This window comes from Python bivittatus, unplaced genomic scaffold (genome assembly GCF_059951505.1).
Source record: "Python bivittatus isolate LINGU-HERP-01145 unplaced genomic scaffold, Pbiv_v1 ctg000480_np1212, whole genome shotgun sequence".
In the NCBI taxonomy this organism is placed as follows: Eukaryota; Metazoa; Chordata; class Lepidosauria; order Squamata; family Pythonidae; genus Python; species Python bivittatus.
Window position 1 is genome coordinate 68,182,184 of NW_028277075.1, and position 13,938 is coordinate 68,196,121.

A 13,938-nucleotide genomic window follows, 5' to 3' on the forward strand; every position below is an offset into this window, starting at 1 on the left:
GTTCCTTATGAAGCTGCCTGGGAGTTCAGTTTTTAGTGCTGAGGCTCATCTCTCCATTCAAATGCCCACCCACCACTGACATAAGTGGGACAGGGTGTTTCCAGGGGCTGGAAAAGCCTCTGGAGAAAGATTCATTTAGGAAGGAAGTGAAGACCATAGTTTCAGCTGGCCTTTAGTAATAACTTGAGCAGAGTTGTTCTCCATAAATATATGTAATCTATAGTTGTATATTTGTTCTTGTTCAGTCGTTAAGTCGTGTCCGACTCTTCGTGACCCCATGAACCATATCGCGCCAGGCCTTCCTATTCTTCACTGCCTCTCTGGGTTTGCTCAGTTTCATGCTCAATTGTTGTATATACACTATTTTATTCATTTTTTTTTTTTGCTAGTCATCTTGGAGATATGAAAATAAAGGAGAAATATAAATATTGCTATCACTGCCAGTACAAAAGTGTTGCCAAAACCTCTCTGCCTGGTATTATAAAAATACAATGATAAAAATAAATGTTATGTCCTATTTTATGGATGTTCATTTGTCTGGTGAGAAGTGATCCACAGAGACAAAAATAAGCCCCAATGTGTATCTGAGTCCTAAATCTAACAATGTAGTCTTCCTACAGCCATTGCTAATCTGCAGTGCAAGTCCTATAAATCTCTGATAAAGGAATCACCAAAAATGGTTAACCATTGATGTGGATGTGACTGATCAGAATAATAATGATATTGAGTATTAGGTCACAATAAAAAAGGTTGAAAAAAGGCATAGCTTACAGAAAAGGTTGCTGATGCCACTAACACACCTAAGTTGGAATCTCTAATGGGAAATGAGCTGTAATATGATATTAAAATACTCTATTTGCCAGACCTACACGGACTCAGGACTTCTAGAGAATCCCCAACCTGGAGTGGCAATATGTAACTGAATATCATCAGCATACCATTGGCACCACACCCTGAACCATGGGTCACCTTCCTTAGCAGATTTATGTAGATGTTAAATAACAGGAGGGAGAGAGATGAATTCTGTAGCACCCAACAAGTGAAGTTTTTCCCCATTGCCACCGACTGGAAGAAAGGAGCAAAACCATTGCGGAAGAGTGTCCCCAACTGCCAGCACTTGAAACAGTCCAGGAAGATACTATGCTCATCTCTTTATTTATTAATGTGTGTTGTGCAGAATCAAGGCTCATGTTGTAGTAATCCAGGGTGGGAGGCCTCACCTGCTATTCTAAAAATAAAACCCCAAAGACCAGTGGACTGATTTGGCAGCTCCTAAGCTGAGAACAATAAACTACAAAGGAAGATTCCAAAAGAAATGAGGTGGCTGGGGACAGACCAAATTTTCATGGCTTTTTTTCTTCCTTTGATAGGAATAACAAAAATTGTCTCAGTGTTGGGAATATTTTTCAATAAGTAATTTTGACTCCAGCTTCCTGTGAAATTTTACCACTTCTTCTCCATTGGTTCCTTTCTGCTTAGAGAATGTTGTGATATGTGTGGCAGAGGCTGGATGTCCACAGTTGTCATATGGTGTCACTGAAATATCCTCCTACCAGCCCTAGGCATATGCAAAACAAGGTACATGATTCCAAACACAAAGTCTTGCCTCAAAAAATCACCTTTTAATAAAGAATATCTCTCTCCTCCATAATTGGAGATTGGATATATGGAGAACCTACGCATAAGATAAAATGGGAAAAGAAATAATTTAAATAATTATTTAATTATCTTTTCTGGCAGAAGGGACAGGAAACAAAGCAAAACAAAAATCCCCCCCAAAAAACAAAACAAAAAAACAAAACCCACCAATGTATATCAGAAGTAGACGAGGAGAGGGGGAGGCACTGTGAGAACAGAAGGCAACATGAGGAATTTTACTAGCTAAATTAAACTTGAGAAAATGCATAAATAGCCAGGAGAAAGCAAATGACAAACATGGAGGAATGTTAGAAAAGAATGAGGAAGAAAAAGATTAGAGCAATTACATTTCTACCTAGAAAGGACATATCACCAACAGTTCACTAGTTGGCATCTTAGATACTGAGTGTCAATTCTTCCTTGATCTGAGCACCCTTCAAATATGCAGGACTAGAATCCTCATCATCACAATTCATCTTGTTCGTTTGGAGTTCTAAGAGTCACCAACTGATACATCTGGAAGTCACTGGATTTGGAATGAAGAATCCAATTGCTTATTGAGCCTGACATTGTTAAACTGTAGATACATTTGCAGGTCCCTGAAGTTCTAATCCCTGTCTGGAGATCAGAGGTGAGACTTGATTTCAGTTTCCATTTCAATTTCCTTTCCATGCATATTATACACAAAGACACATAAGAGAAACCATCCTACCTCTTTTCTCAGAGCACTCCTACATGGCACTCCCCAAAATTTCTGCTTTAGAAAGAGAAGGGTCTGCATCCCTTATTCCCTTGATATTCCTTTTTTAAAACAAAACAAGACAAAATTAAATAGGAAATTCTTTCATTGCGAGCAAAAAAAAGTTTACACCAGCTTCAGAACTGGCATAGCTTGTGGGGCTAGCATGAGGCTGTAAGGGTTTGAATTCAGTTGACATTTGAGGCATTGGATGGGTCTGAACTCAATCTTCCAACCTTCTGGAGGCTGCAAGATGACCTGATGAATCACCAGAAGGGATGTGGCTGAATGTTTTTCAGTCTTTTTGTTGCTGTTAGCTTTTTTGAGGTGATTTAAGGATAGAAATTGGATTGGGAGAGATCTAGCAGGCAAACTGCTCACATTTTTACTTCTAACCCATCTAAACCTGAACATGTTATGCAGAGTGCAGCTATGACCACAGTTCATGCCAAAAATACACACCAGCGTTAGAGAGATTTAAAGAATGTAATGTCCTTATCTTGTTCTCCAAAGAAATCCAACCAGAAAGTATAAAATATTTGGTTGTTTATTGAGAAAAGTAAAAACTACATAAAATACAAGTTTCATGCAAAAAACATAGAAAAAATCACTTCTTCTCATATATGTGGCATCCAAGACTTATCCACTACACAAGTTTAACAAAGTCTCTAGCCAAAAACTCTCAGAGAAGAGGTACGCTACTTAGTTATTAGTTACTACTACATAACCCATAAATCTGATTACATGATGGCTAAAATTCTACTGAGCAGTGAGACATGTAATCTCACACTTTAAATAACACTATGCACCACCACTTGAGTAACTTACATACAGACGCCAATAGGTGGCAGTAAATAGCAGTATACATGCAAACTAGAAGGCCAAAATAAGTTGCATGATTTCTCTAGTCAAAACAATATGTTTGAAGATAGCGAGATGCTTTTCTTCCCATGAGAAACTCCTAACAGAACATCAGCCCCAGATTGTGCTGCTGGAATTTGGCCATGTTGTTGCTGAATTTCAGTGGCTAAATCTCAGAAGGCTGAGAGGCTGCATATGGTCTGTGGGCCACTAGTTGCCCTCTCCAGCATTAAATGCAACTTATCTGGCATACACACCCTGGATAATCCTTGACTCACATTCTTTTCACCTTCTCCAATGACAACCTTGGAAGATGAGGGATCAAAGATTCATTCCTATGCTGAACACCCCTTTCCAATGTCCCTGGAAAAGAACATTTTCTCCAGCTACAAAAGAATTCTGTTTTCCACTCCAGGGGAGACCCTCCCACATATGCTTCTTAGAGTATGCGCTGCCCATTGAAAAGCAAGGTGGCATCCAGTTATTAGTTTGCTTCTGCTTCCACTGAAGACATTTGCCTTACTGCCATCTGGGAACCTGCCATCAATTTTTCCCCAAACCATGGAAAGCCAAGTCAGGCCTGAGGCTATTTCTTTCCCCAAATGACAAGCTTTTATTTGCTGATTTGCACAGAGATATTTCCAGAATGTTATTGCCTTGCCAGCACAAAGTCCTTTCAAAGTCCTACAGAGTCAGCTAGCCTACCTTGTTAGACAGTTTCTTTCTCTCTCTTTGGACTTAGAATAAAAGAATTCAAGATCAAGCAGGATGTGCCCCAAACACAACCATTCGATAAGGAATTTAATACAGCAAGAATCAGAACATCTTGCAAACTACTTATGGCAATATCTTATCAATGAGGAGCATTTTTGATAGAATTCAACCGTAGATGCACTAGCTTTCTGCACCTACAATCCTACTGACCACTGGGGCTAAGAGATGTAGAAACTGTAAGCTTTCATCACTTCCCTCTCAGTTCAGTCTCCTCCTGCTTTGGACTGCAATTTGGATACTTACCTGACTCCCTCTGTCCATGGTGGAAAGGTTTCTTAGCTGTAGATACACTTAACTAATTCAGGATTTCTTATCACCTCATTAGTTCCTAAATAAAGCTTATCTTTATTTTCTTTCACTCAAGCAACATCCTCAATACTCTCATACAAAACATATACTCCTAATTTTATTGTTTCTCTCTCCATACCTACTTTCTACTGTATAAAGCTATCTGTTATACAACAGCTAGTTCTTCCACATCACATTACATTTTCTCTTGAAGTGGGTGAACCAGATACTGAAGGACACAGTTTACAATGTCTAAATCAAGAATATGGGAAATATAAAACTCTTCAAATGCTAGAATAATGCTTTCTAAGTTCACAGCACCTAGTGCTCTGTTTCAGAAGCTGCACCTTCATGGAAAGTTTTAAAGTTAGGGTAAGATTATTTAGAAGAGCAGATAAGTGTGTAAAGGGTGACATGTTTGAAAGAAGCAGAACCTGCTAGTAAAAGAACTTCCAAATATGTGAACAGCACTGGAACCAGATAAGAGTTCAAAGCCCACGGCCCACCTCCCTTGAACAGACAGACAAATATGGATCCTACTGTTGGGGACAATTACATACTTTTATGATAAGATCCACCAGAAGTCTCCAAAGAAGATCTTTTCCAAGGGCAGATACTGCATATCCCTGAGAGAAAATGTTGGCATATCTTCTCTGACACATGAATCAGCTTGATGCACAAGTGAATGTTTTTCCCCCCTAAAATAGCAGAACAGTCTCCTGTGTGGAGGATGCAAGAACCTGATGCTAATCTATTGTTAACCTTCTTACAGTACATCTCGTTTTCATTTTTATTCCCCACCCCCATGTGTTTCTCCTTGGTTGAGCTCATGATCAAAAGTAAGTCCAGCTTAGCACACAAAAGAATCATTTAGGTAGGTAACCAACTTGTGCAGGAAGCATTCTACCTCTTTTTCTGATAAGTACGTGTCATCCCATCCTCTTTCTACTTGACTATGGCAAGTCTAGATTTAAAGCCAGCTGCCACTGGGACCAGTTTGGCCCTAAAAAGCAAACCTTCTCAGTGACTGACAAAGTGGACAGAAATTACTGTTTAGTTTCCCCCCACAACTTCACCAACTACTCATTGAGACCAATCTTTTCCTGCCATACTGAATATTTGTAGTTAATAATCTCAATGCTTTTTATACATCACCTTTTGTGTGCCTGCTGTCTAGTGCTGTATCTCTTAATAGGGGGGAAATGGTTGGGATAGAAAAATAAGAAAATAAAGCTGGAAACTCTCCACCCCCTCCCCCTTGCCTCTCCTACAATCTCCTTTCTCCACTTCCTTCTGCCATTCTTTGCTCATGCAAAACAGGATCAGCTCCAAGCTGTTGCATGACCCAAGAGTGACCATGTTCCGCTGCCAAAAATAGCCCTCTCAACACTATCATACTGAAACCATGGGAGGGCCATCACCTGTCTGCTTAAGGGTTGGCCATGGTTCTTATCTCACAATAGAAAAATCACTTATCCCCCATTTAACGCCTAGCCAAACCTATCCTCAAATCAGATCCCTCAGATTTCCTGCTTCTCAACCTCAAAAGTGTATAAATTCTATGCTTTTCTATTGTTCAGGGTCCCCCTTTCTTGGAAAGCAGGCACCCAATGATCATTGCAATAAACATGATTCTTCTCCTCAGCATTGTGCTCCTGTCTTTGGCAAAAATTCCACAACATGGTTATATGTAATTTCTTTAACCTCTTCCTAGTAAAATTTTCTTCTCTGTGTTGTTTCTTGGAGTGTACTACATTTTGCAAATTGCAACAGGGTAAGTCTTGGTTTTGTGAACAGGGTTTTATAATCTGACCATCTTACTATTTTATACATTCTGTATGTGCACTTCTCAATGTGGTGTACATTGTCCTTCCATTCTTATTTTATCTTCACAATAATATGGTGGAGTAGGTTAAATGCCTGAGGCCACTAGAGTTCAGTTCAGCACAGAACTCTTTTGTTGGAATCTAGGCCTTAGGCCTTTAGTTCACTGGCTCTTCGGTCCCTATGCATCAAAGTAGCCCGTTTATGAAAAATGAGCTTAGGATGATGACAAGAGGTAGAGGAAGGAAAATCAAGCTGCTTCTACTTCAGAATACAAGCAGATTAAAGAAAGAAACTCAGATCATATACCAATAAAATAATTTATGAAATTTGTATGCTGCCCAACTTTCAATGGCTCACAACAATTGAACAAAGAAATAATAATAGTAAAAATAATATTAATGATATATGAAACTTGTATGCTGCCCAACTCTCAATGGCTCACAACAACCAAACAAAGAAATTACAATGTGTCCTTACTTTTACATTGGAAAATATATAGTGGTATTTCTCTCCTTCGCTTTGAAAAGAGCCAGAAGCCAGCTTAAGTTAAAGAAATGAACAGTTAAGCTCTCCTTTATGATTAACATGGGGAGTCCTGCTAGATCATACCATTTGGTTCACACAGTGGTATCTGGAGGTGGCCCAACAAATTTCTCCAACAGAAAATGAGCCGGCCCAGACTCCCTCTCCTGAGAAATGTGTGTGTCTCTGTGTGTGTACATAATTGTATACGTATCCATATTGTCCAATAGTCTTTCTAATCCCATTTTGAAAGTTGCTAGCCGTTCCTATCAGGTGGTTTGCTAGCAAATTATGGTGCTGAAAATAGTATTTGAGTCAAAAATCTGCTCTTCCTTTTCTCCCAGCCCCACATATGCTTATGACCATGGGATATTTCCCCTTTCTTATAAAATCGAGCAGGGTGACTGAGCTAGAGAAACAAAAAACAAAGTGTCATCTTTTCAGTTGGTTTGGCTTTATTAACCTCAAGGCAGGAGTTTATTTCTGGAAGGATCAGTGTGATAGTCCTGAGTATGATAGACATCATGCTGTGCTGATTTAGTATTTATGAAATTTGTCAGCAAAGAAAATTTTAAAAATCTGTATAAATTATGTGGATTTTACATGGATAGATGTTTGCAGATATAAACATTTATATTGGGACATAAAAAGCTTAAGGTTTAAGGAACCTACCATGGATATAGTTCCATGATCTGTTGGCTTTGGTAACTCAGAATGACTCCTCCTGAAGTCTGATTGACTTTTGTCCTGGGTTGGGAATCCATCTTCTATTCTGATTATGTGGAAGTTTGCCTTTGGCCAAAGAATTCAGAGATGGGCAGTCTTTTGGTGGCCAAAGACGGCACTTGATATTGGAGAACTAAAAGCTGCAAAGGGAGTGGGGCTGGGTGTAGGGGGAAGTCTAGGAAGGTGTTATTGATTAAAAACTATGATAGGCTTGATTTTTCAAACTATGATACGCTTTCACTGCAATTTCATGATTGGTGAGAACTCCGAGGACTGCAGAACAGAACTGTAGGTTTCCCCATCTCTGGAGCAGGGATATCCATTCGAGGGCGGGGGGGGGGGATCAAAAAGGTCAAGATGATGGCCTTGAGCACCGACTGAAGCCTCATCCCTTTTTTATGGGTATTGCATGTGGCACACACGTATAAAAAGAAGTGGTGCTTTGGTGGTGCATTCATGTCAAAAGTCACCATCTTGACTTTTTTGCTCCCCACCCCACTCCCATGGGCCCCTGGCCTGGAGTAATTTGACAAAGAAACAATACCCATTTCCTTAATGAGACTTGTGAGGTGACAGTATTAAAATGTAGTTGTATTTATGAAAAGAAATTGACATAATTACAGATACTAAATAAATATTTCTATAAACATTTCTTTGGAGTAAGCCTCACTGAATTCAACAAGATTTACTGCTGAATAGCCCCAAACAGAACTATTCTGTTGGTGCTCAACAGACTACAGGCTTAGTAGCCTTGCATTTGACATCTTTTTTAGAGCAAATTCTCTAGGAATTAATTTATTCCGGGTCCCAGATGTGGTGTCATAGTATAAATAGGCCACTGGACACTTCCATTAGTGTTTACCAGGCTTTTGGCCTTGCCTAATTTCATTTTAAAAAGGTTCTTTAAATTTAAAAAAGGGAACTTCTGCAATGGAAAGCACTTGCCTCAAGATTAATCTATATTAATCTATATTTCCAGCAGCATCTCTTGGACTCTACATAGACTGGGTGCTTTGCTTGGAAATGTGCCCATCTGCCAAAGGAAAAAAGACAAACTAAATTTGGCTGATATAAAGCCTTCTGGAGGGTTTAGAGTTGGTAGGTAGCTACCTCAGTGATTTATTTTCGGGTACATGGGTGCTTTGAAACTGGCCATACCCACCATAGCAGCCATTTTGTGACAGGAGTTGTAATATGCTCTGAAAATCCATAAAGGAAAGATTGTGACCCCTGCTAAACATGATCATGATTTTTTACTTGGTAGAGAATCCTGAGAGATTTGCTCATTTGTTTTCTTTTCCCTGAAGTGTGCTTCTATTTTTTCTGGACTTGAAAGGAAAACTCTCCAAGACATACTTCCCGCTCATGATTTTGACACTCCAGAAATTTTACAAGAGTTTCTAATCAGCCCTGGTCTCCGTTGCAGTGACTATACTCTGAATGACACACAAAAAAATGCACAGACGCAATGTATTCTTCAAAGAGTCACCCAAATGTGAATATATTTATTCGGATGAAATGCTACAGAAGGAAAGTCTGCAATTATTTGCTGCTTGAATGTGAAGTGGAGGGACAGCTGATGCGAGCTGAGACCAGCTGTCATGCTCTTGCATAAGTCTTAAAAGTTTCAATAGGGCCTCCACAAGATTGTTTTCCAGGATCCCTGCACTTTAATGTTACCAGCAATCCTGTCAGCTGTTGATTTTAACATGGGACTAAGGCAGAAGCCATGGCTGTTATGAAAAGGGCAGTTGCTTAATATTAAACCCCATCACTGCCAACCCTGATATGCTGAAATTAATCAAGGAGAGTCTACCATAAGCATCTCACTAATTCCACCTCGTTTCTGCCAGTCCCCCCCCCCCCCGGAAGACATTTATGGGCTCCCTCCTAACCAATTTTCTAGACTGAAGAAGCTGCTTGGACAAGCAGCGAAACATATCAAACCAAAAGAAAAGTCCAGTTGCCATGACTCAACCTCCAGACATATGCATGAAACGTACACCGAGATGTACTATACTTGCATACATCAAAGCAAGTCATTTCGTACATCTAGCACAATCTTTTCAAATGCGATTAAATCATCAAATCGACTTCTGATACGAAGCATGTTAGAGTTCCAAGCTTATTTTTCCATCCACTATTTTAAGACTGTAGGACTGATCCAGCATGCCTCATTTGGTCTCAGAAAAGCTGCCATTCTTACCATTCTCAAAGCCATAGCTACAGAAAGCCATAATAAAAGTATAGCTTGTATAAAAGTATAGGTCCCCAACCTGGTGCCTTTCAGATGTGTTGGACAAAGCCTAGCTGAATGGATTAGCTATTATCTCCTTGAATAAGATATTGGGTTTCAGCACATATTCAGGGTTTATTGCTGAGAGTATATTTGAAAGAAAGAAAATTTCAGCCTCCTGTTTGAATGTTGCCAGGCAGGTCCTTCTTTTTCTCTTTTCCCTCATCACTCCCTTTAGTTTCATAAAATACAGAAGATAAGTAAAAGCTACCTTCTTTGGAGAGGCAAATTCCCCTGTCCAAGCAACCAAAGGGTTGTGATACCTGAGTCTAGCCAGCAGATTGGCAATTATCTAGTGCAGTGTTGTCCAAACTTGGCCATTTTAAGATGAGTGGACTTCAACTCCCAGAATTCCCCAGCCAGCATGGCTGGCTGGGGAATTCTGGGAGTTGAAGTCCACTCATCTTAAAGTGGCCAAGTTTGGACAACACTGATCTAGTGGCTAATTCCATCTTCCTAGTGACTCTTGATAGAGTTACAAAGATTCATATACTGGTGTGCCATTGAATGAATGAGATTATTTGAAACAAAAAAATGACTTCCATTTATTCAGGCTCTCAGCTTGTTAGTCAACTTACCAGATGTCCCATGGGCACTATTGTGCCATACCAAAAACTAGAGTTTTGTTACAGAAAGGCTGATGTTGCCCTTACAAATGGAGAATGTAATAGCAAAGCACCTAAAATATTTCTAAATGGTTACTTGTCTACACTTAAGTCATGGGGCAATATCACCTGTAGAATTTTCAGCTCTAAGCTGTTTACAATCTAAATAAAATATATGCATTTCATCCATACAAAGACTGTGATAATATAGCTCAGAAACAGCCCTTCTGTCTTAAGATTTCTTGTCACAATGAGATTATTTTTCTAATTTAATCTTCAGAAAATTTAAGGAAGCTCTTCTTATCCTAACAGAAGTAGAAAAAAAGTCCAGTATAGCTGTTACTATCCTTGGAGGCAAATATGCTTTAACTATAGTGGCATCTGAAACGAATTCTAATCAGAGGCTGGTACTTCAATGCCAGATCCATTCTGTACGAACTATGCAAAGTGCAGGGAGGCTTACGATTTCTTGTTCTCAAACCTGAATATGTACCATTACAAAGAAAGAAAGAAAGAAAGAAAGAAAGAAAGAAAGAAAGAAAGAAAGAAAGAAAGAAAGAAAGAAAGAAAGAAAGAAAGAAAGAAGGAAGGAAGGAAGGAAGGAAGGAAGGAAGGAAAGAAAGAAAGAAAGAAAGAAAGAAAGAAAGAAAGAAAGAAAGAAAGAAAGAAAGAAAGAAAGAAAGAAAAGCAAGCAAGGAAGCAGGCTGCATCAGTTTGCAAGTCATGTGAAGGAACAGTTCTCTCCTGCATTGGTCAACCCCTTCTTGAGTACTGTGTGCGGTTCTGTGGACCACACTTTAAGGATGCAGACAAATAGGAATGTGTTCAAGTAGGGTAGCAAAGTTGGACACTAGGTCTAGGAGGAAAGGCTGAGGGAAACAGGAGGCTTCATTGTGAGGAGGCTAAAAGGAGATACATTAATACCTCTTAAAAGTACCAAAAGGGCATCATAAAAAGGGTCATTCTAGAGCGCAGGACACAAAAGAAGGCATTTAAGTTACAGAAAGACAGATTCTGGATGAATACAAGGAAAAATCCTAATTGGAAGAGCAGGTTGATGCGGAAGCAGATGATCTAGTGAGATGGTCAGCTCCTGTTTGCAAATATGTTCAAACAGAAGCTGTCAAGGATGCTTTAATTTGAATTTTTGAATATATTAATATTTGCAATGCTTCTACATTACTCTATTGTCTTGAGGGAATTATTCAAACTCAGACAATATAAGTCCTACCTTAAGCAACAGTACAGTTACTGATACCTCTGAAAAACAAAAGCTAAATATATTTTCCAGTTCATGGTATCAGATTTTCTGGGTGAACCAAGAATATGAAAATGGTACTAGAACAGCAGCATAAAATAATGTGTGTTCATTGTGAACACATTCGTTCCAAGTTCCTCAAAACTCTCATTACCTTTTCTCTTTCCCAACTACTCCAACTCTGAAATAAGTTCCATTTCCTTCGTTCTTTTCCTCTCCCTGATAACCAGGTATACATCCTCCTATTCTACCTCTCCCAGCTGATCGTTTCCATAGGTTTACCAGCAAAAACAGCCGGCCATGACACCTTGAGTAGAAGAAGGTGTAACTGTAATCCTTCAGCCATATTTTTCCATATAATTACATCTCAGGTGTCCTGAATAGCCAGGACTAAGCGGAAACGAGCAACCAGTTCAGCTGAACCAGCTTAGTATTGTCTACATGACAGTCCAGCTAGCTAAGAGTTCCATCTTCCTTCATTGTTTATACAAAAGGCCCAATACTCTTGGCAATTCTTAAACAACTTCCTAAGTAATTTAGTTAGAGAAGAAATTTAATGTGAATGTTTATATTCCTACATACCTTTATTTAATCATCCAAGCAGTGGATGGGGACATCTTTCTATATGTGTTGTTATTCTTTTAAATGTCTGCTCCTTGAGCCACAACTCTCTCCAAGTAGAAGTCTTTGAAATTAGAAACATTAGAGTTTGATATTTCGTTGGAAATGAGAACAGTCGCCAACTCACCCTAAGCAAGTATATACCGTATATTTTACCCCATTTGGTCAATCATTAGCAAATATACTTCATCAGTTTAGAATCACAGAATTGGAAGGGACTGTAAAAGTAACCTAGTCCATCCTCCTGCTCAGAGCAGGATTCAATAGCGTATTTCTGACAGATGACAATCCAGCCTCTGTTTGAAGACCTCCACTGAAGAACTCACTATATCATGTGGCAGCTATTCCTTTGGCTGAAAGCATGTACAGTAAATCTTGCCTGAGCCTACTTCCTCACAGTTTTAACCCATTCATTTTGGCTCTACCTATCTTCTGGGACCATATAAAATAAGTCCACTCCTTCTTGTGTGTGATCATCTTCAGATATTTGAAGACTGTTTCCCTCATTTGACTGATCTGTAGGCTAAACATATCTAGATGCTTTAACTGATCCTCACAGGGCTTGGTTTCCAGATCCCTCACCATTTTGGTAGCCCTCCTCTGAAGCTGGTCCAATCTGTCACTGTCCTTTCTGAACTAGGGAACATAGAACCAAGTATTCCAAGTAGAATCTGATCAGGACAGTGTAGAATGGAACAAGTATTTTGCACGACCTGGATTCTATATTTGTTTAGTGCAACATTTTATAAGGCTACACTAACCCAGAGAAAGCACAAACTATTTTGGAACATACTTGAATTCAGTTTGGTTTGAGAGAAAAAAAAAAAAAAAGGTCAGAAAACTGAACACAAGACCCAGTATTTAGAGCTAACATGGCTACATTGGAATCGACATTGGGATGTACTCATTAATGTGCACAGGTGATTACCAAGTATTTTAATCTCCAAGAACATGTGCAATGAAACAAAATACTCATCTTCCAAATGCAAAAGTCACCATTTTATTTCAATTTATTTCTACCATTTATTTTCAATTTATTTTTTGTTTTTTTGCAAACAAGAAAATTTGATTTAAGCAATCGTTGGGTTTCTTAGTTAAGGAAGGAAAAGTAACTATCACATCATTTCCTTTCCTCTGCCTATCTTATTCTAGTGGGGCTATTATTCTTCCAAGAATTGTTATGTACAACTGTGTATTGGCCCCTTCTTCTGTGGATTGTCCCAGCAACATTGCTGTTTACTTTAAATAATAATTCTTACCTAGAGGTGCTATCAATAGATGCAGCTGCCTTTTCCCCAAACTGCTGGTAGTGCAGGGTGTTTTACAGATTTTTTTTTTAATCAATACACCCAAACTGGTAAGAATAAAGCTATTGAATTGAGAAGGCTGAAATCCCAACATTCTGGGGCTCCTCTTGAGTTAAACAAATAGAAAATAGCCAGGCAATGCAAGGTGGCTGGGGTGGAACAAAACTATAGGAAATTGCTGCAAGTTCTGATAGAAATGAATTGTTCTTGAACAAAAGGTCGAGAGAACAACAAAGAAATCAGAAGCCTTCAGATTAAGTGAGCTGTCCAATTGGAAGACTGCATAAGAGATGCTACAGGATCTTTATTTTTGTGCTCATTCAAAATGAAGCATGGAAAATGAAGTACATTCACAGAACTAGGCAGGCATGACTAAGCCAAATGCCAGCACTTACATGAGTCAATGCTAAATTATGTGCTTAAATTGCTCACATTGAACTTTGGCTGGGTCATGCCCTGAGAGATTGACAGCCTTT